This window comes from Pseudopodoces humilis, chromosome 7 (assembly GCF_049639895.1).
Source record: "Pseudopodoces humilis isolate 2021_Gansu_Grassland_sample_001 chromosome 7, ASM4963989v1, whole genome shotgun sequence".
In the NCBI taxonomy this organism is placed as follows: Eukaryota; Metazoa; Chordata; class Aves; order Passeriformes; family Paridae; genus Pseudopodoces; species Pseudopodoces humilis.
The window spans coordinates 24627229-24651379 of NC_142206.1; the positions used below are offsets into that span (position 1 = coordinate 24627229).

General features: G+C 42.5%; 1 protein-coding gene across 5 annotated transcripts in view; it reads left to right on the plus strand.

The window, feature by feature from the left end:
* The first annotated feature begins 7294 nt into the window (after window positions 1–7294).
* Window positions 7295–24151, plus strand: part of PHF21A (PHD finger protein 21A) — a 125705-nt gene continuing 108848 nt past the window's right edge. For 4 of the 5 annotated variants that reach the window (XM_014251976.2, XM_005522463.3, XM_014251979.2 and 1 more), the window contains exon 1: window positions 7295–7731. The gene's annotated coding sequence lies outside the window, so the exon portion shown is untranslated. Of the gene's footprint in view, window positions 7732–8378; window positions 8465–24151 lie in introns of all 5 variants that reach the window. The other variant, XM_088057518.1, reaches the window with a different exon arrangement.

Consider the following 24151-nt stretch of genomic DNA (forward strand, 5'->3'; position numbering starts at 1 on the left):
TTAATTAGGGGGCATTATATTGTTTAATAAAAAGGACAATGAGTCAAAACCAGTTTCTTTTATCTGATAATGGAACTGCAATTGCTCCTAGGATATTTCATACCACTGTTTAAAAATGAGGATCCTTTCCCTGGACCATTTGCATCTTGGCACACAATTTCAAGCTCATTGTGATTCTAAACAGTGTACAGGATCCAAAACCATGCTTAGTCAGCCTGGCCGGCCACCTGAGAGCCATGAGCAATGTCCCCTTTATGACTGCTCACTTCTACTTAAGGAGAAAGGAAAAAAACATAAGGCAAGGAAACCCATTCCTCTTGACTGCCAGAGACAGTATCACTCCTCAGATCTTTCAGTATGGAAGCAACAACATCACCAGCCTCTCTGAAAGCAGATGCACATTCAGAAGAAGAAAGCAATGGCTTGTGAAATGTAAAATGTTCTCTGGCCTCCCCTAATTGCAGAGCTAATACAGAAGTACTGGTTGAAATAGTGTTTTGCTGGACGTCAGACTAGATAAAGAGCTGACAACTTTCCTGACTTTACATATTGAAACCTTAACAAGACTGAAAGCCTAAGAGGGAAGCTAAGGAAGAAGAGCTCTGGGAGCTGCTGGTAGGTATGAGACAGTGGTGAGTCCTCACAGGCTCCCCATGCTCTCTGGTGCAACAGGCCAGGCTACCCCCTCTGAGATACGGTCCTCTACTTTTTGTATGAAACACACCGATTTTCAACAGAATCACTAGGTTGGAAGAAACCTCCAAGATCAAGTCCAACGCATGCCCTAACACCACAACTAGACTATGGCCCCAAGTGCCACATCCAGTCTTTTTTAAAACACATCCAGGGATGGTGACTCCACCACCCACCTCTCTGGGCAGACCATTCCAGTACTTTATTATTCTTTCCATGAAAAGCTTTTTCCTAATATCCAACCTATATTTCCCTTGGCACAGCTTGAGTCTGTGTCCTCTCATTCTGTCAGTTGCTGCCTGGAGAAAGAGACCAACCCCCACCTGACTACAATCACAGTTCAGAAGTTGTAGAGAGTGATAAGGTCACCTCTGAGTCTCCTTTTCTCCAGGCTAAACAACCCCGGCTCCCTCAGCTGTTCCTCACAGGGCTTGTGTTCCAAGCCCCTCAGCAGCCTCGTTGCCCTCCTCTGGATGCGCTCAAGCGTCTCAACATCCTTCGCAAACTGAGGGGCCCAGAACTGGGCACAGCACTCCAGGTGTGGACTCACCAGTGCTGACAGGGGAAAGTATGAAATAACTGATATCTCTGGTAAGCAAAGGAGTAAGTGATCAGGGGAAGAGACAGCAGGACAGAGTTTCCTTCCAAGGCTACTCTCAGAAGAGCTTGCACCTCCAGTGAAATCCCATTGTAGACACAATGATGTGCTGTGCTGACAGGCCTTCCCTGGCTCAGCTGCTGAGGGCAGCCTGGAGAACATAAATTTTACAAAAGCAACAGGGCAGCCTGAATGTTGAATTACTTTCACCTGAATATAGATCCTGGGCAATGCACTCCTATGACTGTTTTTAGCTCACCCTAGCTGCCTCCCAGGCAGAGCAATCAGGAGAGTGAGATTTGCAGTTGCACCACTCCTGGCTGGACCAACTGATAGCTGACAAGTAAGAAAGTAGTTTTGGGATTAGACAGGGTAAGCAGGAGTCTGCTTCATTGGCTGCTGTAAGTAATAACTCCTGTGTAAGGCAATAATCCACAGTTGAAGTTAGAAGTTGTTGTGTTAAGCAATGCAGTTTCCATTTAGGCTGATGTCCTTAATGGTGAGTGCCTCATGCACACCATGTTTTCAGGCTTTGGCTCCAACTGGTGGTCTAAACAATCTGGTTAATTTTCCTTATTGTCTGGAAGTGAGCAATGGCCTATCCTTCCCTGACCTGGGAAGGGGAAGATATTTGCTTGTAGAAGGCACTCTTTGCCTGGATCCTGCTGGAGAGATTACCCTATGTTCAAACACTGATGAGAAAGACAGATCCCCAACTGTTTTCTTAGGCTGGGGTATGTCTTGCCTGAAATGGTCTTATGGCTTTCATTTTTGAGCTGCACAGGCTATCTCCCCTCTTATTTGAAGCCATCTAGCATTCCTGCCAAAAGCACAGTGAAAAACAGCAATAGGCAAGTAACTAACTCCTGGTTTAGTTTTTAAGGTAGTTTTGTTGCTGAAAATCAGGGGAACAGAAAGCGCTATGTGGCTACTCCACTGTCAACCTAATCTGTGACCTGTCAGTGCACTTGCTGCTAATTCCTTTTAACACAGTTGCTAGAAGACTGTTTCTGCATGTTTACTAATATCTTCTCAGATTTTGTTCTAAGTATCCTCAACAAACCACACTGCAAGATGGGATAGCCATAGCAAAGCTAGCATGTTATGATGTAACTTTCTATTTTGAACACTTGTTACAATAACTGTTAGCAATGACTATTATTCTTGAGATGCACCTCCATTAATACTTTACTGTATGGACTGTACTTCTTTCTCTGAAATTCTTCCAAACTGGTGAAATAACTTGCAATGATAAATAAAATCTAGCAGCTGCTTACAAGCTCTCATCAAATCCTGTTGAGTTTTGTGAGTTTTCCACTAACTTTGATAAGGCTTTGGATTTGGCTTGAGCTTCTAAGTGCTCTTAGGATAAAAACTAGGCAAAAGGGACTGGATGAGCATCCAGAATTATGTGATCAAGCAGAAAGTGGAAAACCCATACAAACTGAACTATGACTTTTGATAAGCAGCACAAATATGACATTCAGAGGCAGACGTATGCGGGTCAACTTTGAGCACAAAGACTCAACAAGAAAAGGATTTTTTCCCCAAAGCTTCTAGCAAGATTTCCTTTCACTGAAAGAAAATCATGGTGGATATCTCCGTATAGAGCCAATGTACAAAACCAGTCAGTTTATTAAACGACTTAGCTGTGCATCTGATGATACCACCACTTTCCATTTCATACATTAAACCACTTCTCATGCTACTAGAAGGTGAATTCTTCATATACTCAAATGTGGGCCCTTTTTTGCTGACGTGCAAGTGAAGCTAAGTAGCACAGAGGCAGGAACCACTTCTCTTCAGCATTGCAAGTCTGAACAAAGGAGTAGTGCACATGTGCGGTTTTTAAAGGAAAGACTTTTGGCATGTCTGTGAAAATCAAGGTCTGTAGCTTAAACTGCTGAGCTCAGGCTGGTTGATGAGAAGTCTAACATGACCCAGCAATTTGTGCTCGCAGCCCAGAAAGCCAAAGCATCCTGGGCTGTGTCAAAAGCAGCATGGCCAGCAAGGTGAGAGGGGGGGGATTCAGCCCCTCTGCTCTCATGGGGCCTTATGAGAAGCTGGGGTGATTTGTCCAGCTCTGTGGTCCCCAACATATGAGTGATGTGGATCTGCTGCAACAAGACTGGAGGAATGCACCAAAGATGATCAGGATGCTGGAGCATTTCTCCTGTGAAGACAGGCTGAGAGGGTTGGGGCTGTTCACCCTGAAGGAAACCTGGTATCAGCCTTCCAGTACCTAAAGGGAGTCTAAAAGAAAAGTGGAGAAGTACTTCTGACAAGGGCATGTAGTGCTAGAACAAGAATAATTTATTCTGAAAGAGTGTAGATTTTGATTAGCTGTTAGAGAGAGATTCTTCACTGTGAGGATGATGAGGGACTAAAACAAGTTGCTCAGAGAAGCTGTGGATGGCCCATCCCTGGAAGTGTTCAAGGCCATGTTGAATGGGGCTCTGAGCAATCTAGTCTAGTGGAAGGTGTTCCTGCCTATGGCAGGAGGGGTGGAACTAGACAACATTTAAGGTCCCTTTCAACCCAAACGATTCTATGGTTCTATGAAAATGGTCTAAGCCACTGTACCATGCCGTGACCCAGAGATCACTGTGGGCAGTGTGTGAGATACTCATCATGGTCTGAGCTCTAAGACAAACCATGAAAAATTTCTGCATGCATCTATAGTAACAGCTCATGATTATTTTTCCTTTGAACTTTGTCCAAAGTTCATCTCTAAAAAACAAACTTTGGCCTGTGTGTATTGACTCCTCAGCAAAATAAACATGCTGAATCTCTAATAACACTTAAATCACTCATTCTAGATTCTTTCAACTTGCTTGTTAACCAGAAAGATAAAAAACAGTAAAATAAACATGTTATTTTACTCAGTTATTTATTTTTCTGATGCCTCTATCAAAAAAAAATCTGAAGGACAAAAGCAAGTCTGATCTGATTGTTTTCAGAGTAAGCTGACTCCTCTTCTTGCTTCAAACTAACTGAAGGTAAAATCAAAATCCAGGCTGTCTTGGCTATAACACTCAGCCTCTACAGCTTAAAGTGCTAGTAGTAAAAGTTTACATGGAGGAGGGAAAATCAGAGTATTGGAGCTGGGATTTTCAGGGAGGTTTAAAAACTGGTTATGGATTTGAGATGGAGGGCTAAGGAGGGAAGGGGCTGGGCAGCACCCCAGCCACAGGAGAAAGCACAGCAAACTACAAGCTGATCTGACAGTAATAGAGCTTAGCCCAGGCTCACATGATCTATTCAAAGGCTGTAGAGATAAAGTAAAAAGAAGTATAAAAAGAAAAGATATATTTATTAGAAATGGTATAAGATCTAATATCTCAGTTATACTAACCGTAACACTTCTTGTCACAGTAGGACACATTGAAAAATCTACTGTGACGGCTGCTAGATTTTTGGTAGTCTTGTGCACATGACGTTACCTGATATCCCATGAACTGTGCACCTATCAGTAACTATTTGATGAGGACCGAGATATAATTTCTGTGTTTTTCTTTTCTCAGTATTCCGCCAACCCTACTGTTTAGTATCTTATGCAGCTTGCAAGAAAATAAAGGAATAAAGAAAAAAAAAAAGAAAAAAGAAAGAAAAAAAGAAAAATAAAAAGAAAAGTAGTCAGGGTAGGAGAGATTGCATCAAAAAGAAAAACCCAAACAATGTAACATTAAAAAAATAAAGGCATTTTGGATGACTCTATTTTCTTCATACCTTTTCCTTTTTGTGCATTTAAGATTTGTGCCTTTAAGGTCACATCCACTAACCTGCAGGCTAGAAACTTCATTTAAAAAAAAAAATAAACCCGAGTTTCTTGCATAATTGTATGAGTCCAGGAGCTACAGCTTTAAGGGCACTAAATGTTGTAAAGTTCACAATTAAATCACGCAGAACTTGGCAACCAATTGATGGAAAATAAGTGGAAAATTAACAGTAATTAAATAAACAATGGCTTCCAGATCTCTTTTTTATAGTTGAGAGGAAACCTTGCTGTAAGTTCTCACTCACACGGAGCCCTCTAGAATCCTCCAGATGATAAAACTGTACGTTTCTGCCCAATTACGACTCGTCCCCGAGTTACTCATCATGACTGCTTTATGGATTTAGTTTCACAATATAATAGTTCATCGTGGCTTCCTGAAGCATTTGCAGAGATAACGCAAACACTTTTCTTCACAACTTGTGAGCATTTTGAAGGAATAAAGCAACGAACGAGGTTATTTAAAAAAAAATAAAATAAAATCAGTTTTGTATTGCATCAAACCCCGGCTTTTCGTGAGAGCTCATGCAAATCCCGCGGCGTCCAGAACACGTCCCACTGCTTTAGCAATGGTAGCTCCGACAGAAACGCGAGGTTTTAAATATTTCTGAGACTCTGGAGACTTTCAGAAGCCGGAGACGCACAGAGGCATGCCTGCAACTTAAGCTTAAGTGTACTGCAGATAAGGACTGACCCTGCATGGGTTGGCTCTCGGCGTTCGGGCAGCCCCCAGCAGCTCATTGTGCGGCGTCAGGGAACCGGGGGAGCCGAGCTGCCGGCACAGGCGGGTCCCGAACCCGAGGCTACGAGGGAGGCACCGAGGAGCCCCCGAAGCACAAGTCACGTATATTTAATTTTCACGCCAACGAGTACCGCAGAAACGCTCTAAACCATGGCGTGTTAACTTCCCTGCTTTGAACCTGCCCATGAAAGTTTCTGACTCGCCACGATTGTTTTTGTTGGGGTTTTTTTGTTTGTTTTGTTTAGGTTTTTATCCACCCCCCCCACCCCCTTTCGGGAGGGGAATTAGAAGAGAAATGGGGAGGGGAAAAAAAAAAAAAAAAAATCAGAGAAGGCTGATGTGCCGCCGCTCGCACGAAAGCAAATGGCAGCATCGCCCGGCACTGGAGTAGTAAGTTAATAAATAAATAAGCCAAGCCCGCTGCGTGAACGGCGAGGTGGAGGAGGGAACACCCTCCCTCCCTGCCCGGCCGCGCGGCGAGCGGGTGCGCTATTCCTTCGAATAAAATGGCAGGGCCGGCGATGCGGGGAGGGGAGGGAGGGAGGCTCCTGGCCCGGCCGAACGGGCCGTGGCGCATCCGCGCTTCATCCACGGGGATAAGGCCGCCGCGCTCCCGCGCTCCCTCCCTCCCGCCACTGCCGCCGCCGCCGCCGCTTCCTGCGCGAGCCCCCCGCCCCCCCTCCCGCGGCCCTGTTGCATCAACTTCCTGTGCGGAGCCCCTCGCGGCAGGGCCCCGCGCGCCGGCCCCCCCCGCCCGCGCCCCCCCCCCGCCCCCCCCCCTCCCCGCTTCCGCGGCGCGGCCCCGCGCCCGCCCCCGCGCACCGCCCCCGCCGAGCCCCGCGCAGCCGGGCCGGGCGGGGAGGGAGGGAGGGGTGTGTGTGCGCGCGCGTGTGTGTGTGTATGTGTGTGCGCGCGCGTGTGTATATGTGTGTGTGTATGTGTGTGTATGGGGGGGGCGGGGGTCTCGGCTGGCGCGCTGCCGCCCCCACACTGCTCTCCTCGGCCCCCGCGCCCTCACGCCCGTCCGGTACCGGCGGTATGGGGCGGTGCGGCCGCCAAGTGCCCCCCGCGGCCACGGCCGGCGGCGCCGCTGCTCCGGCAGAGTTTGGTGCCCTACTTCACTCTACTTTAGTTTCACTCACTTTACATCCGGGCTTTTTCCCTAGGCAATGGGGGCCGCAGCACAGCCCGTTCCTTAGGCAAAGGGAAATAAATTCGCCGCACCGACACGTCAAGTAGTCCCCCCTCAGGAGAAGCGGCCGAGCCCGCCCTCCTGGCTGCCCCCCTGCCCTGGCCCCGGCCCGGCCGGCGGCGTCCCGCCGTCGCAACGGGGAGGGGGGAGAATGGCCGTGGGCCCGCCGGTCCCCGCTTCCCCGGCGGGTCTCCAGCGGCGGGCCGGGCCCGGCCGGGGCGGGCGGGGGCGCGCGCGGCGGCGTGTCGGGAGCGCGCCGCAGGCAGGCAGGCAGGGAGGCCGGCGGCGGAGGGATCCCGGAGAGCGGTGTGCTGCGGCCGGGCCGGGTGAATGGGATTGAAGAAGAGTTCAGCTTCTCGGCTTGTTTTTGTGTTACAGTTTCTCTCCTCCTGCGCCTCTCCGGCTTCGTGCCGCCCTCCCCGCCCGCTCCCTCCTCCCAGCCGCAGGAGGAGCCCCCCGCGGAGAGGGGGAAGGAAAAGGACCCCACAGAGGCGAGAGCGAGCGAAGAGGAGGAGGAGAAGGGAGCAACCTACCATCTTCCACTCCCCGCTTAGCTTAAAGAAAGTGAGAGGAGGAGAGAGAGAGAGGCGCCCAGAAGAGGGGGACAGGGAGGCCCAGAGGAGCGGCGGCGCCGGCACCCTCCCCCTATGAAGAAGAGTCCTCCCCCTCACAGAGAGGTCCTGCCAGGGGGACCCCGGCCGGCCCGCAGCAGCACCGCCGCCGCCAGCAGGGTGTAGTATCCCACCTTTCGGATTCGCCTCCTCCTCCTCTTCCTCCCTGCCCCCCCCACCCCCCCCCGTCCCCCGGGCGCCGTCCCCCTTCTCCCCCCCGCGCCCCCCGGGATGGCGCCGGCGCGCCCCGCACTCTCCGGCCAACTTGGCGATGAGGAGCAGCAACTTCGCCGCGGCCCCCGGCCCCTCCCTCGGGGGGGTGGCGGGGAATAGCGGAGCGTCCCGGGGCGGCCCCCCGGCCTCCCCGACAGAAGTTTGCGAGCGGGAACGGGAGAGGTGGAGGAGGGTGACACTTGGGGTAAAAGGAGGAGGTGACACATTGGGGTTGGGGGGAGGAGCAGGGGAAGGAGATGACACATTGCACTGGGGATGGGGTGGGGGAGGGAGGCTTATCCCCTCCCCTCCGGTTTCCTTCAGGATGATTATTTCCAGGCCCTTTTCTCTCGGTTGGGTCCTTCGCCGCGATGCTGTCGGGGAAGTTTTATTATTATCTGGGAAATGATGCCGCTCTCGGTGATGGATAATTCGTAGTAAATCCGCTGCTGCGGCTTTTTTTTTTTTCCTTTTTTTTTTCTTTTTTTTTTTTTTTTTTTTTTTTTCCTCCTTCCTTCCCTCCTTCCTTTCATTCGTCTTTGTGGCCCGAGCAGCGCCGGGAAAATTCCGTTTCTTCAGCAACTTGTTATTCCGGAGCCGGGCCTGCCCCTCTCGCCCGGGGGCTGCCCTTACCGCACAGGTACGGGGCTGGGGGTGCCCACGCCTGCCCCAGCACTGGGCACGGACACTTCTTTATTTTGATTTGTTTCCCTGCCTCCTGCGCCCGCGTAGGTGGAGTGGGGCTCTGTGTGGGACTCTGCCATTTGGTGTAGTCCTCTTATGCGTGTTCCTTTCCTTTCTTTACTTGCCTTCCTGCAGGGTTTTTTTTTTTGTTGTTTTTGGGGGGGTTTTTTGTTTGTTTTTTTTTGTGGTATGTGTTTTGTTTTTTCCTGTTCTTTATTATTCCGTGCTCCACTGTCGGTAGAGCTTTCTCCTCAACCACCTCTGCAGTTTCGTGGGTGCTGGTGGGTTAGTACGCTGAGGTTTTTTGGGTGAATTCATATTTTATTAATGCATGGAGCTCTTCATTCAACTTCTTCTCAAGTGTCAAAAAATAAGGCTATGAACAGATGTGTTTCAATATGGAGAAATTTCTAAGTTCCTAATTCTTGGGGGTGGAGGAAAGAGTGCCATTGGAGAGTGGCTTTTGTTTTCGATTGGTGAACAAATGTCATCACATTTCAGTCACGTGCTGTAATATTCTTTGTTCAGCTATCAAAGTATGATATCTGCTACACCTGTTCCCACTTTTTAATTGTAAGTAACGGTGATTGCCTGCAAATCTTATAATTGCAGATAGGAGCACTTTCGCCCTTTCTCCCCCTTCTATCCTCTTGGATATTTGTTTGGGCCCAAGCACTGAGCTTGACAATGAACTTTTGTTCACTGTGGAGACTGCATGTAAAAAGGTCCCACTGGGGGTAATAATGTGCGTGTCACGAGAAAGTTGTGTACTGTGATGTACAGTGGGTCTGAACATGGAGAAATCAGGTGGGGATGTGCACTCCGTAATGGCAGGGCTTGAGAAGGAGCTAGGCTTCTTTGGGCCAGGCGAATTTTCTTGTGCTGTTGCTTGTTACCAGGTTAAAGGATAGACACTCCTTACACCCGTATGTGTAGATAGATGCATCTTATTTTGCTTAGCTGTAGATTTTCAGGTATCAGAAATAAAATGGATTTTGGCTGTTTACTCTCCCCACCCCCTCCAACACCCCACCCCCCCCCCCCCCCCCTTCCCATTGTGCTTACTTCTAACAATGAAGACACCTGCTTAGTTTCAGTTTTGTAAGTCAGCTTCCTCTGGCTTTCCTGTGATTTCCCGGAGTTAGCTGGTGAGGCTAGACCTGCTTCATAGCAGGGGAATGTCTAACTTTGATGAAGGGAGGCTTATTTTGAGGCTTCGTTTGTGAAAAAAAAATAATGTGTTTCAAAACCTTCTTTAAAAAAAACCACTTAAAATTCTAAATTTCATTATTTCTACCAGGTTAAAATGTAATGACAGAACTTTAATATTAAACTGTTAGTGATTGTGCTTAATACAACTTCATAGTTTTTATTAAATAGTGACATTAAATTACTACTGAGAACAGGATCTTAAAGAAATAAAAAAATAGCATAACTACCCATATTAGTTAACGAAGTTAATTATCATACCTGAGGAGAAATATCAGAGTCTTTGGAAATTTTGTTTATATCTGTGCATGCTTTATGATAGCTAAATGAAACTTTCTTTGAGGGAATTTTTTATTATTCTTTTCTAGAAAGGAATTCTGTAGCTCAGTAAATGAAACTTTAAAACCGTATTTAAAAAAATAGATTATGAGATTCTCAGATATTTTTAAAACGTTCAACTTCACTATGGTAGAGAGATTATTTTGTGATAGGTATATCAGCTAGGGGTTTGAGCTGATACAGAGGGTTTATGGAGCAGCCTCTCTATCTGTTCATTTCATGTTGTATTTTAGTATGTATGGAGTATCTCTTCAAGGTCTTAAGAGGCCCATTGTCCAGCAGAAGGTAGGTGCTTGCTTGCTTGCTGGGAGTATTTACCACCAGATGGATGTCAGCTATGTCATAGCCCAAGATTTTAGCCTTAGTAGATTTTAGCCTTAGACCTGATCAACAAGAAATTTGGAATGGATCCCATTATGGGTTTTGGTGATTTTTCATTTAACTAGCAAAGTTAATGTGTTGTGCAATTCAGGATATTATGTGGAGGAGTCTTTCATTATGAATAATTATTTTGTCATTAGTGTTTTTAAGATTTTTACCTGAAAGTTTTTAATCTTTGCTCTCCTCTATGTGCATCCTGAACTAGTTTTGTTGATGGAAACAGGCATTTGAAAGTAGTTTTTTTCCTTTAGGGAATATAAAAATACTTCCTTTCAAAGAACTTTAAAAAAGCAAAAGTAGGAAATTAAAACTTAGGCCGCTTAGAAAAAAAGTGCTATTGTGTTTTTCAGCTTCAGCAGTGAGATCTCTGCTTTAAGTTTAGGTTTTATAAAGATATCTCTTCACTGTAGGCCATTCAGCTTCAGCTATGTTTCAGATATTGGTCATAACTATTTCTTATTCCAACTTTATTTTTTTTAAAGATGAGGATTTGTGTGTGCCTATTAAACTTCACTGTAAAAATTATGGTTTTAAAAAAAATTAAAAGTATCTTGGTGTGGAACCTTACAAAGGACACAATTTTCATGGCCTTTTTTTTTAGAAAATAAGACATGTTTTATTGACTTCTTAAAAAGTTGTATAATTCTGTGTGCAGTTGGAAATCTTTGATAGTGAGCCTGGCTATCACTTGAGTTGTTCATACAGTTTGTTTATAATGAACACATTGTAGCTGTTCAGTTCCTTTATCCTTATTCTCAGAGCCATGAAGAATTTTATTTGATCAAATGAATTGATACTACCAGAAATTGTTTGCAATGGAGATTTCTCTTTTATTTTAGTCCAGTTTGAAGGAACCTTGATGAACTATCTTATTTCATGTGTAATTGGTATTTTGCATGGGTACCAGAAACTCAGTATGAATGTCATGTGAGAAACATGTGTTGGTGATCCTAACCTTTTTACTGTTATTTTGGGTTTGTTGGTTTTACTTGTTTAAAATATTAAATATAAGAAAGAACTTCATAGGGTCATAGAGTTTTGCTTTTTGGAGTGCCATCTTATGGGGATGTGAGCTGTAAAGCGTCTCCTTCAGGAGAGGCTTCTTGTGTAGAAGGGGCAGTGCTAAAAACCTATTGTTAAGCTTCTAATAATATTTCTTCACTGTCCCCTTCACCCTTTATGCTCACAACTGTGCAGTCACATGTGTAGCTGTATACTAGAAGTGTAAGACTCTACAAAAGGCCTGGCTCCTGTATGTTCGTGAATTGCCCTTGTTCAATTACTCTGTGCCAGAAAGCAGCTTGCATCCTGTTTCTGATGTATTTTAGCAGCACAAAGGTTATTTAGGAACAAACCACATAGTGGAAAGGTGGGGCAGAGCGCAGAAGGTTTTGAGATGTCTGCCGAGTGCAAAGGGCTGGTACTTAGTTCTGTACCCTGTAATTAAGGGGTATAGAAGGATAGTTTTTATAGGTATCTTACAGTAATATTCCATGTTCACTATAGCACGAAGCCAGTGTCTAGCTTGTGCTGGTGGTAGAGATATGCATTATGCAGGCAAAAAAGAATTTTATTTACATTTGGTGGGGGGGGGGGCCCACAACTTTTTAGTTTCTTATTTGCCTTTCATTTTTTTTTCCTTATGGCACATGGAGTCGTGTTAAAAAAAAAAGCAGATACTGTGTTTCTTTCATGATTTTTTTATTTATGGCTCCTGCACTTTACAAAGTTCCTCTCTGGACTGAAATTGTTAAAGTATGACTTAAAGTTTGTTTGATTCTGCTTTGCAGAAGTGAAGTGTAGATCATAGAATGGCTGTAAAATGTACAGAAATCTAAAGAGTTTTTAGAAAGTACTTAGTGCTGAGGAAAGGTGCACTTGCATCGTAATCAGACTTTGCAGTTAGAATCACCTGTCCCTAAAATAATTTTTGTAGCTGTAGAAAGTTCTAACAGGTCCCTTCCTTTAGTCTGAGAGGACTGCCCTGCTTACTGTCCTAACAAAACCCCAATTTTGCCACAGAATCTTCTGTTTTAATAATTTGATCATTCCAGGTTTTTGAGGAAAAAATGTGCTGCTTAATACAGGCTTATCTGCAGCATTTATTTTCTGGTATAACATTCACACCAGTTTAATATCTCTGATGGAATTATCAAGTTCCCCATGCCTTAAAAGCTCTTTGCTTAGATGGTTTGACCTATTATTTATTCCCTCTTGCCCGAGATTTCTTGTTTACTGTCATTGCAAATGCTCACTCTTTTGATTAGAGACTGCATGCTTTGAAAAACTGCACGCCACAAAACAAACGTGCTGCCTCCACCCCCAAGACCCCCAGCCCAAGCCTAATGTTTGTTGTTACTGGTGGGAATGCATCTATAAGTGGTACAAGAGCAGTGAGGCTCTGCTTCATGTGAGCTTTGTTCTAGGCCAGGTTCATACAGCTTCTATGCATTTTTAATGTCCGATTTTTAAAATGTGTGTTTTCTGATTCCGCCCTTCCACCTGACAGTACTGAGCTTGTAGGACAAAAGAGAAAGTTCACTTGGTATAGAAGTTGTGTCACCTGCCTCTGAAGTGAGGGACTCTACCTTTGCACGTGTAATTAAAAGTACGCTTTGAAAATGTACCGGTGTGTTTCTTGAATTGCAGTATGGATGTGTTAGCAGTTAAATGAGGGCAGATTTGAGCCTGTGACTCTAAGCTGGCCTGTGAGAGAACTCTAGCAGAGCAGCCAGGCTTATGGGTGGTTCAGCTTCCTTGTTTCTGTGTATGAAATACAAGCTGTCAGTATGAAAGGGAGAAGGAGCATTGATTCCTTCCCCTCTTCCACTTCGACCCTGCAGATGCAAGTTAACTGTATGGATCCCAAAGGCAGCATAGTTGCAAACAGTTAATTGAAGAGATCAAGTGGTATCCTATTGAAGCTTTAAATTGTTTTAACAAAACTTCTGAGTAATCGCAATAATTATTTTCTGATAAGCTGGCTGATAGTAACTATGGCAACAGCTGTCTGGCCTATGGACAGCATTGCTGTATTGACAAAACCTTTAGATGCTCCTGAGGCCTCTTGCCTCTATAGGGAAGTCCATCAGGATGACTTTCAGGTGACTGAAGCATCACCATTTCTTTCTCTTGCAGTGGGATGCTGTCTTTCTCTTGGCCCAGCCTTTTCCTTTTGCATGTTCCTTTTTCTTTTGCATGTTTCTGCAGGTGCTGCCTGCTAGCCTGGAAATGCTGCAGACCGTCTTGTACTACAAGGACTAGGGAAACATAAGTGCTTAGATGGCATTTTATATGCATATTATTGTTTTTAATTGTTTTAATAATAATAATCCAGAGTTCAGGGAAGTGGGAGGGGGGAAAAAAGGAGGACTTACTCATTTTGTTCCCTCGTTGTTTCCTTCCTCGATTAAAACCTTCTTAGAACAGACTGGTAGGGGGAGCTGCCATTCCCTTTACTGAAGTACAGTGTATTCCTCTCTGAGGCCTACGCTGAGACACAGCTATTTAATTTTCAGCTAAGAGCCACTTCTTTTCAGAAGAGAGGCAAGCCTCTGCTTCAGCACATTGTAGAAATGGAAGAGGAGAGCAATTTGTTTCCAGATAACTGAATTCTGAACAGGGAGACTATGCCCCTCACCAAACATACTTTTCCTGTTGCTATTCGAAAGAGTACTCTTTAATGTGTTAAATGTAGCAGTCTTGGGAGAAAAAACCCATCAATTCTTGTTGCACCTCAGTAAAAGATGTTAAAAAGCTACAGCAAACTGAGCATGTTTGAAAATAGCCAAACTACTATTCTGTGAGGACTCTTGGTTAACTGACATTTATTTCTGCAGAAATCTTTGGCCATTTAACTTCAACACACAAGAACTGGATATCGATCCAGCTTACCTGATGGTTACGAGCAGCAGTCTCCCTGTTTGGGGGTGTGTGTTGTTTGCAGGCCTGTGGAAGTGTGCAATATGGCCTACATCTGGTCTCATCTTGAGTAAGAATGTGCTCGTGGAAACTACAGGCCCCAGAGTGCAGTGCTGTGTTTTTATTGCGATGGCCTGCCAGGATTGTGCTAGCTTAAGGCATCCTGGGACTTGTAGTTTACTTGAGCAGAAGTTGGGGATTTGGAGTGAAAAGATGCTATCATGTTCTAGAAAAGCAGTCCTCAATACCTTATCCAGTTATTTTCGGTCAGCTTAAGCCTGTGCAGCAGTCAGGTTTTTTTGTTTACAAATCAAAGATGCTTTATAGTTGGGTAATATGTCTAGAGGAAAGGAGTCCGTGAAGGAAGACTTCACCTTGTGAAGTATCTTATTTGATATTCTAGGGATTTTTAATCTTTCAAAGCAATGTTATGGATGGAAATATTTGGCAGAAGGGGATTTCTGTTACTAGCAGTAACATACTAGCAGTATGGCAGCCATGTTGTTCTTTCCAGTTGCTGTGAGGACAGTGGGTCACAGTGGATTTATTTTCACACAGTGAAAGGGAGTTTTAACGCATTTTTATCTGCTGAGAACTCGCTTCTCTGCTGTGTTTCTTGAGAGTGAGTGATGACATAGCTGCCTTATGCATCAGAGCAGGGGACCCAATTTGTGTTCCTGCTGTGGTGGCTAGTGACTCCATTGCTGCTTCCCAAAGGGACACAGAGTCACAAACACAGGTACTGACTGGTATATTTTCACACAACACTCTCAGATTTGCCAAAGTTAACATGGACATTAATTTGATTTTGGTTGTCCATCCAGCAACAAGTTTAGTATTTGCTGTAATCTGTTGTGCCGTGATTTGGATAATGCAGCTCAATTTCAAGTGAGCAAACACCTAACTTTAACTGATCCATGTCAATTTCATTGTTCTTCAGTTTGTATGAGATATTAATATAAAAAGGCTTGCATTTAAGTGGCAGACAATGTGAAATACACTTTGTTTTTATGTTTTTGGAAAAATTAATTTGAGCTCCAGTCTTGCAAGAAGTCATGTTATTTAGCACTAAGTCCTGCAGAAGTTAGAGAGAATAGCTGAATGCCTTAAATCAGAATCTATACAAGTAGCAGCAGGAATAAGACCTCCAAGCTTCTGATGTGGGAAAGTAGCTTCTTTGTAATCACCGTAATCAGCTAATATCTAGGTCTGCGTGGCAAAATTCTACTTCTTTTAGTAAGTGTCCAGAAATCTGCTCATTATAAATTCATAATTCACATGTGCCTCATAGTTGTGCAGAAAAACACCCAGAGCCTAAAAATGTTTGTTCCTTCACCTGTACAAATTATATATATATTACTGATATTTAGGTGGTAATAGCTTCCTTGAGGCAGGATTGTATTTTGTCAGGACTGATACTTTTTACACACTATATGTTGCTGACACTGTTTAAAACTGATACAAAAAGGTGAAGAGATTAGTCCAAAACCGTACCAATACTGTAATTATAAACAGTAATAAAAAATCTTGGTAAACAGTAATACAGTTTTCTTTAAGTGTTCCCAGGCCCTTCACAGCCCATGTGGAGCAAATTGCTGACAGGACACGCACTTAGCTGAAATAGTTACTATTAGTATCTTGGCGTGATTAGAAAGGCTGACATTGTTGCTGTGCAAGGATGAAATTCCCTTTCATTGGCTGATTGGTTGGGCCTACACAACAGGCAAGAGAATAAACCAAGATAAATCTATACATAGTGAAAAAATGATGTATCTTGTCCTTTGAGAACATTTTACTCTTTGTAGAGAGCCTGCAACAGTGCCCTTTGTAACGCCGCTGTATCAGGGTATCCTAGATAAGGAAAGTGAGAAGTAGGGATGTACAAAAGGTTTTGATGCATAGTTGTAAAGAAAAACTTCAGTAAGTGCTTCTTATCTCATAAGAGCAAATCTGTCCTGATCTGTGAAGAAACTGTGGCCCTGCTCAAGCCAATGGTGAATTTCACAGCTGAACTGGGAGTACATTCTTTCATTCTTTTCCCCCCAAAATATAGTTTGAAGTGGATTTTGCAGGCCTGAAGCACTGGACAAAATTTGAAGAATCTATCACCTATTTAAGATGCTGTTGGTGATCACTGGGGGATCCTCACACTGGGTACTTTGCCTCCCAGTGTCTTTGCTATGCCTTTAAAAAGTGGCTAATATTGAGCTCTTGTAATTCTTTGTAAGAACTTGGAATCTATTTATTCAGGGCTTTTATTTAATTTGTTAGCATAACAAAATTTTGCGTGAAAGCCCGAAATTAGTCCTTGATATGTCCAAGGAATACTTTCTGTCACTATCCCTCTTGCCAGTATGACAAAACTGTTCCCATTGAGATATTTAGTCTGGAATTTGAACAACCTGACTTGTGATGGACTTAAAAAAAAATGAAGCCCAAACAATTAAAAGCACAATAAAAAACCAACCCCCACCCTCACTAACAAACCTTTTTCATAACTCTATAAAAGGACTACAATGGCCTATATTACTAATAATGAACCTTTTGGTAATTTGCATCTAGCTGGAGCTCCAGATATCATTTCAATGCTGCTTAGCTTGCAGTAATTGTCTCTGATAAGCTTCTTCATCACGTAAATCTATTGTGTGTAGCATGGATTTGCTGTATTAAGGATGGTTTTGTCCGTGACCCCAAATGGAAAGGATGTGGCTACCTGAGCTTTTCTTTTTACTTTTTCGGAGAGTACATTCTGGTCAGAAATAGATTGGGAAGCACTAGCAAGGTTTGTACTGTTTCTGAATGCCAGGTACATGTCCTTGAGTCAACTGCAGTTCTTCTTCCAAGGAGGAATCCCACCACGTTATACCTCCTATTTTGCCGTCCTAGATAATCGTGCTGAAGTCAGTGGATTTGTCACTATGTAACTTGTTTCAGAATCAAACATAGTTTCCATTTTCTATGAGCAATTTGGCATATTTCACCTGCTCTACTTTCTTTTGAATGTCAGCCTCTGAAATAAACATGGAAAAACCCTCGCGTCTCATAATTCTTATCCATGTGTGGCAGTTTCTTCTTGCCATAAGACTTACAATGTCTTCTTCCACCTTCTTGCAGGAATTATGTATGGATGCCTTGCTGTTGATGAAGAACTTGTATAGTGTTTAGTGTAATGAAATATTTTTTTCCTGTGATATTGAGCTGCTGTCTTTGCAGTCAGTCAAAACCTGGTGGTGTTCGCCTGTTAGATGCAGGTGCCAGGTTAGTGCCATACTGTGGTAACAGTATCTTCCCAGCTGCAAAGATGATTTGTTGGGTGCAGGTCAGTGACATTGTGAATACCTACCTCAGGTTGTATTGCACTGACATTGTCATTGCAACAAAAGTGCGTGAGAAAAAATGCTGATCTTATGTTTGATCCTTCCTGAACTAAGATAAAATCAGACTATTCCTCACCATTTGAGAGGGACCTTCTTTCTGGCTTCCTTTTGCTAACTTAGTCCACACTACTGTGCTCATATTTTTTTGTTTGGTTTTTTTTTGTAAAAAAAAATGCTGTTTTTTCTTTATATTAAATTAATTGTTAATATACTGGGTGATTTCATCATCATGTATATAGATCATCTCACTCTAAGACTTTTGAAAACTTTAAGGAAGGGCAGAAGTATCTGTTAAATCCCTTTTTGTGTGTAGAAACTACTATACATTAGACATGCCAATACTTAACTGTCACTTATACCAGAAGCTCCACTAATTTCTTCAGAAACTCTTGCATAAATTGGGAAATGGAGTTAAATATTATCTTCATATTTTAAAACATACTTTTCCATATTCCCACATATGCAGGATGCATTTTAATCCTTCACCTATGACACCTCTTTGGTATTCCAATAGTCAGTAAAACTCATACGGGTTTCTTGGGGATCAGAAGTTGTATTAGAAGGGGACTTAAAATTATATAATAAATGTTGTGGTATACTTCTGGTCCTCATGGCTTCTGTCACCCCCCCCACCCCCCCACTGGATAATAGCCAGAGTTTAAATTGATAGGAACTGTGATTTTTCTCAAAGACATTATAAAAAGGAAAAAAAAAAACCCCAAAACTATTCTCAAAATGGCAAGGAGAGGAATATGTAAGGACAAAGTAATGAAAGGAGTCCATGAGAATTTGTCTGTAGATAGATGTGTTTAAACATCCTTTTTTGGTATACCAATAGGATCATTAAAAATCTGGGCATTAATTTTTAAACCACAGAATTTGTTTAAAGAGTAACTTTGTAAAGCAGTCTTCATAATGATGGGTGCTACACTGATATCACAGTAGTGTGAGTGTTGGCCTTGATACAATTGCATATCAGCATACACAAATGCATACTGACATATGCAGTACTAGTTTAGTACTCCACACTGTTTTGTCTTGTCTTAGTCTCTGTTGTTGTGGTAAGTCTTCCTGCCATGTGGTTTGCTCCATCTTCTAGGACAATGTTGGAGTAGGTCTGTTATATACACAGAATCAGTGGATCCCAGGAAAGCAGGAAAAGATTGTGATGATGTTGGTGTGAGGGGATGTGAAGGAGTGTCCCTTAGCAGCATGTTACTGCCTTCTCCTTTGGATGAAGCATCCTGGCCCCTTGGGAATAAAAATAATTGGCTGCCACAACAGCCTTCTTAAAACTGCCAATCCTTTTGTTCAGGAAGTGGGATTGCATCAAGATGCTGCATGATACCCTTTCACTCTCTGTCAGCTTGGTGAAAGTTGAAAATTATATGTCTTTCAATTGTTTATAGCAGCCACTAAAATTAGATAAACCTACAGTTTATTCTTCCAGCTTTAAGTAAACAATCAGTTAAAAATCTGTGGCAATTGGTGTGAGTAAAACTGTTTTGGACACTTAATTTTCTTGTAGCTGAAGTCTACTTCCATTGTACAGAAGTCTTGCACTTTTCTTCCATTAAATGCTAATTGTATGCTTATGTGATTCCATGTTAGATTGGCCCAGTGATTCTGTGTTATGTTTGTAACCTAGTGTGTAAATCTTTTTACTTGTATTGAATAATCATGGTTTTGTGAAGAAAGGAACTGTGAAGTGTATGGTTACTTGAATTCTTCCTTTCAGATTAGTGACTACCATCAGTACTCCCACACTGAGTGTGGCTACCCCAGCTACAAATACCATTCTCCAGATGCTACTGTTCCCATTTGTGTACTTTTGAGAAGAAAGAAGAAAAAGAAGTCTTTTAGGGGGTAAGGAGAGAGAATATAATAAAAGGGGAAGGAAAGACAGCATTTGAGATTGATACCTGTATAATGGGAGCAGTGAGAATGCCAGCTGACTGATATGTAGGGGAAGGAAGATCAGAGCACATCAGAGGAATAATTTTGGAGTGCTTCCTGTTGATTTGTTAATACAACATGGAATTTGGCCCAGGCAATCTGCTGTTGTGAATCAGCATAGTTTATTCACTGGAGTATAGGTGTGCTTGTTATTATTTGAGAATCTGCTCTACTTAAAAGATAACAGGTCAGTCTGGTAAGTAACATTATTCCCATGTTTGGATTAGAAACTGAGGTAGAGAGAGAGATTGATTTATTCTGCATTGCAGTAATTTTATTGAAGACCTTAAACTAGGAATGGAGGCCTTCCCGTGTGTGTTTAATCCAGAAAACTGTCTGCTTCGTTCATATCCTTAATGTTGCTATATTGTAAACAAAAGTGAGCCTAAAACTGTTACACTGATTAAGAATGGGTGGTGTACAAATAGGTAGTGTTGTCCCAATGGAAGTGAGATTCTTGTAAAACTGGTTGTACAAACTAAATAGGGTACTTGTTTTTTCTTTTTGAAGTGTTGGATATATTTTTTTAGGTTATCTTGGGTTGAAGGAAAAGTAAAGGCTTGAATGGGGATGGGAGACCTTCTGATACATGGGGAGATAATGATAAATGTGAATTTGAAATCCAGTAAAATCTTAGTTGCATGGGTAAGCATTGGTGCAAAGAAACAGTCCTAGGTTCTGCAGAATGTGAAAAAAAGAGAAGAAAGATGGTGGTGGTGGTTTTTGCTGTTGACTTTATTTTGTCTACCTTTCTAGTTCTGTTGCAATATACTACAATTAATACAAGAAATTGCATGTTATCATGTAGGTATGATTATTTCTGAAACATCTCCTGAATGTACTTTGTCTATATCCTGCATGTGAATGAGGTTCCAGTAACTTTACTGCATACCCATCACTGTTTCTGTGCCACACTTTGAGTCTGGTACAAAGGATTTTACAGATCTAGTTGGGTGGAATGGTTCAGCACACGGCAAAAGTAACACTGAGTAATGAGTGTCGTCAGTGCTGAAGTCTTAACCGCTTGTTAAAACTATTTTGTGTACAGCTTATGTGAGCAGAATTATTCAGTCCTCCCAAGTGAGTACTGTTCAGGGACAGATATCTTGTTCTATTAATTTGGAGAAATGCCTTTTCCAAGTGAAAAATCAGCAGAGTTGGCAATACTCAAGTTTCTGCATCTGTCACAGCTGGCTGGGTCCAGTGTTGCTTCCACCAAATCTTAGTGCTGCATAATAAGTGCACTATATTCCAGTGCAAACATGAAAAATATGGCTCTTTTTTTGTTTTATGCCTCACTGTTTACTGTAAATGGCTCACTTAAAACTGTGAGTTTCATGCTTAGAACTCTGTGTCTGTGTCTACCCATGTTGTTAAGCTCTTGGGATCTGGTGGGATGTTGAATCATGATCTTTTAAATGCATGTCTCTTGTTCTGGGCTATCTCCAGTTACAGCCTTTAGTGTCACTGCTGGTGGTCTCTGCTGGTGTCTTAGAGTATTTGTGGAACACAGAAACTTTGGCATATGCCCCTCTAATGTTTCTTTGAGAGTTGTTCATGTTTTGAGACTGCTTCTGCATAAGCCTGAAGCTGTCTTTCATCAGTAAGCTGGGTTAGTACAGTGTCTTTACTGAACTATTTGTATGTTGTGACATCTCTACTCTGTAACTGTGGAGACAGCTTCAAGGCCAAACACAAGGCAGCTTAAGTAACCAGTACATCTCATACTCCGCAGTGTGACTTTTGTGAAGTAGAATTCTTGTTTTGGTCATGTCTTGATTTATAAATGGGTGTAATGAAATTTCAGAGTGTATCTTCTTGTGTTAACAATTCAGTGATTGGCATGCTTCTCTTGTTCATGTGCAATTAGTCCCGCATACATCACCGCTGCTTAATGAAATGTTTGTAAAATAAATCTCAGGGCAGGGTATATTGCCTTGGCATTAAAGGCCTGAGATCCAAAGAGACATTGTTGTCTGGCGCTGCATTCTTCAGAGAGAAGACTTTCAATTCTTATTCTTTGTATTGCAAAAGATAGCAATTTTGCTTTGTGTGGAAGTGTCATGGAAATGTGAAGTATGTAATTTTATGAGAACTGTATTACACTGGAAAATCTGCCTTCATCATCACTAGGACCAATGGCTTGGAATTGCAGGCAAATGTCCATAAATCTGGAGATATCTGTAGAGTTTTCCAGTTGTTCCTCCATTTCCATGCAACCTAATGTGTGAGGAGGGAGGAAGAAAAATCAATATGCCTATATTTTGGAATACATGGGAATCAACAGAGTTTTCCTGTGTAATAGTTGAAGAAATATTGCTAGATATGAGGGAAGAGCAGAAACTCACCTTGAACTTGAGAGGATAAGCAATCATTTTTTATTGGGAGCAAAAAATGGGAACGAGATTTGAGAAGAACTGTTTCGAGCTCTTCTATACTTTATCTACACTAGAAGTTACTCTCAATGAGACATGCAGCTCTTGAGAAGAAAACTTTCCAAGTTATGCATCAGGAAGACAAATTATGCATGTCTGATGGATTTATTGGTGAGATGGAGAAAAGAGAAATGTCACCCCATGGATGATCAACAGAAGCACTGAAGCATGAATAAACTCAGTACACATACATGTTTATATCTTCTTGTGCTTCTCTCAGGGATACCAACAAATTCAAACTGAAACATTGAGCCTATGTCACCATAGAGTGAGAAAACATATAGTAAATCAAAAGTTCCCAACTACAAACAAGAGAGCCAATTTCTTTGAATTCTTAGTTTGTAGTGCTCTTTATTGCTGGTGTAGTTTGCACAAATGATCTCTAGGATGATAAGAGCATTGTGTTGCTGTTTTCTTTTAGCAAGACAAATTTCAATGCTATTACTGGTCTATATGATACCTCCCCCTGCAAAACAAAACGAAAGAACCCCAAACCAACCTATCTGATTCTGTAAGGAGAAGGTTATTTAAATAACAAAATTATAATAGCCCCTATGTGAAGGGAAAAAAAAATAACACAGCCTGAAATTATTTTTTTCTTGTCTTTTTGTATGACTTAAGGGATTTCTCATGTAAACTGGATTTTTGTCATATAAACTGGGTTGTGGTCAGCTTTCTCAACAGTGTAGATGAGCAATAATCTCATTGAGGCAATATCTGTGAATTCATGAAACCACTCATAAAGCTGCTTCCGGGTTTTTTTGCATGTTTTTATCTTAGATACTTGCTTGTTCCTGGTAAAGATAAGTTTGTTGGGTATGTTCATCTTCATCTTACTGCCTACAGCGATATTGGAAGGTTTCTGTACTGGACACTTGCTTTGTTTTCCACACCTGTTGTAGTTTTGTGCTATAGAAAACAAAACTTCTCTGTTTCCCACAGATTGAGACCTGCTTGTTTATCCTACATGGCTTTCAGTTTGGCTATCTTCAAAAGCTCATCTGTCAGAAGAGAAGGAAGCTGACAGTGATGAGAAGGCAGACATTCACCAAATTGTTTAGGCAGTGTTTTCTAGCAGGATTAGCAATACTTCTAGAAGAATTCTGTTCGATGTTTGTCCTTAGAAGCTTGAGCTTCTGCATTTTCTGTGACAGTAGTGCTTTTTCACCTAGAATTCCTTATTAAAACAGAGAGCATCCTGCACTCTTCCAGAGTCAGGCAGGACCTGAAACAAGTTCAGTTTTCTTGGAGAGGAGTCAGACATTCATCTACGTGTTCCCTTTGAATCCATTGGTTCAGGAGATCTTCCCTCTGGTCAGCTGGGAAGATGCCAAATTGTTGCCAGTCTTAAATGGGTCTTGGCAGTTTTTGCAGCAAACATCCATGGCTTATGTTTAGTGCTGCTTTCCAACTTTCCGAGTCTTTCTCAGTTAGGAGAGACTGCCTGAGTCTCCTTACGCTGACACCCTAATTAGTGAGAGGCTTGGAGGAGAATTTTTCATCGCTTTGGTAGGTTATATAAAAACAAAAAAGCTCTGTAGCCTTCAATACTTGCTCATGGCTTAATTTCAGAGTTGCATTAAATTACACAGACCAGTTTGATTTCTGCTTCAGAAGCTGCAATTTCTACTTTTAACATTATGTGCGTGAATTATAGCCTGGTTTATTTACCAGAAAACCAATCTCCAAAACAAACCAAGACATATACCAGCATGGCTGCTCAATGTGATTAAACCTAGGAACTAACATACTCTGCTGGACCAAATGTACATCTAATCCAGCATCTTGCCTTTATCAGTGTCTAGCAGCAGCAGCTGACTGAAAAGTGTAGGAAATGGGTGCATTATGTCAGCTGCTGAAATATTAACTGTAGGTTTCTGACAGTTGTTTAGCTGCTGTCTGAGATGGAAGCTGCATTTGGGCTATTGCACTGTGAATAGCAACATCAAACTATTTATAGGTGAATTTGCTGCCTTTTGCAACTAATTTATAAATATCTGTGGCTTACACAGTGTTTCACAACAG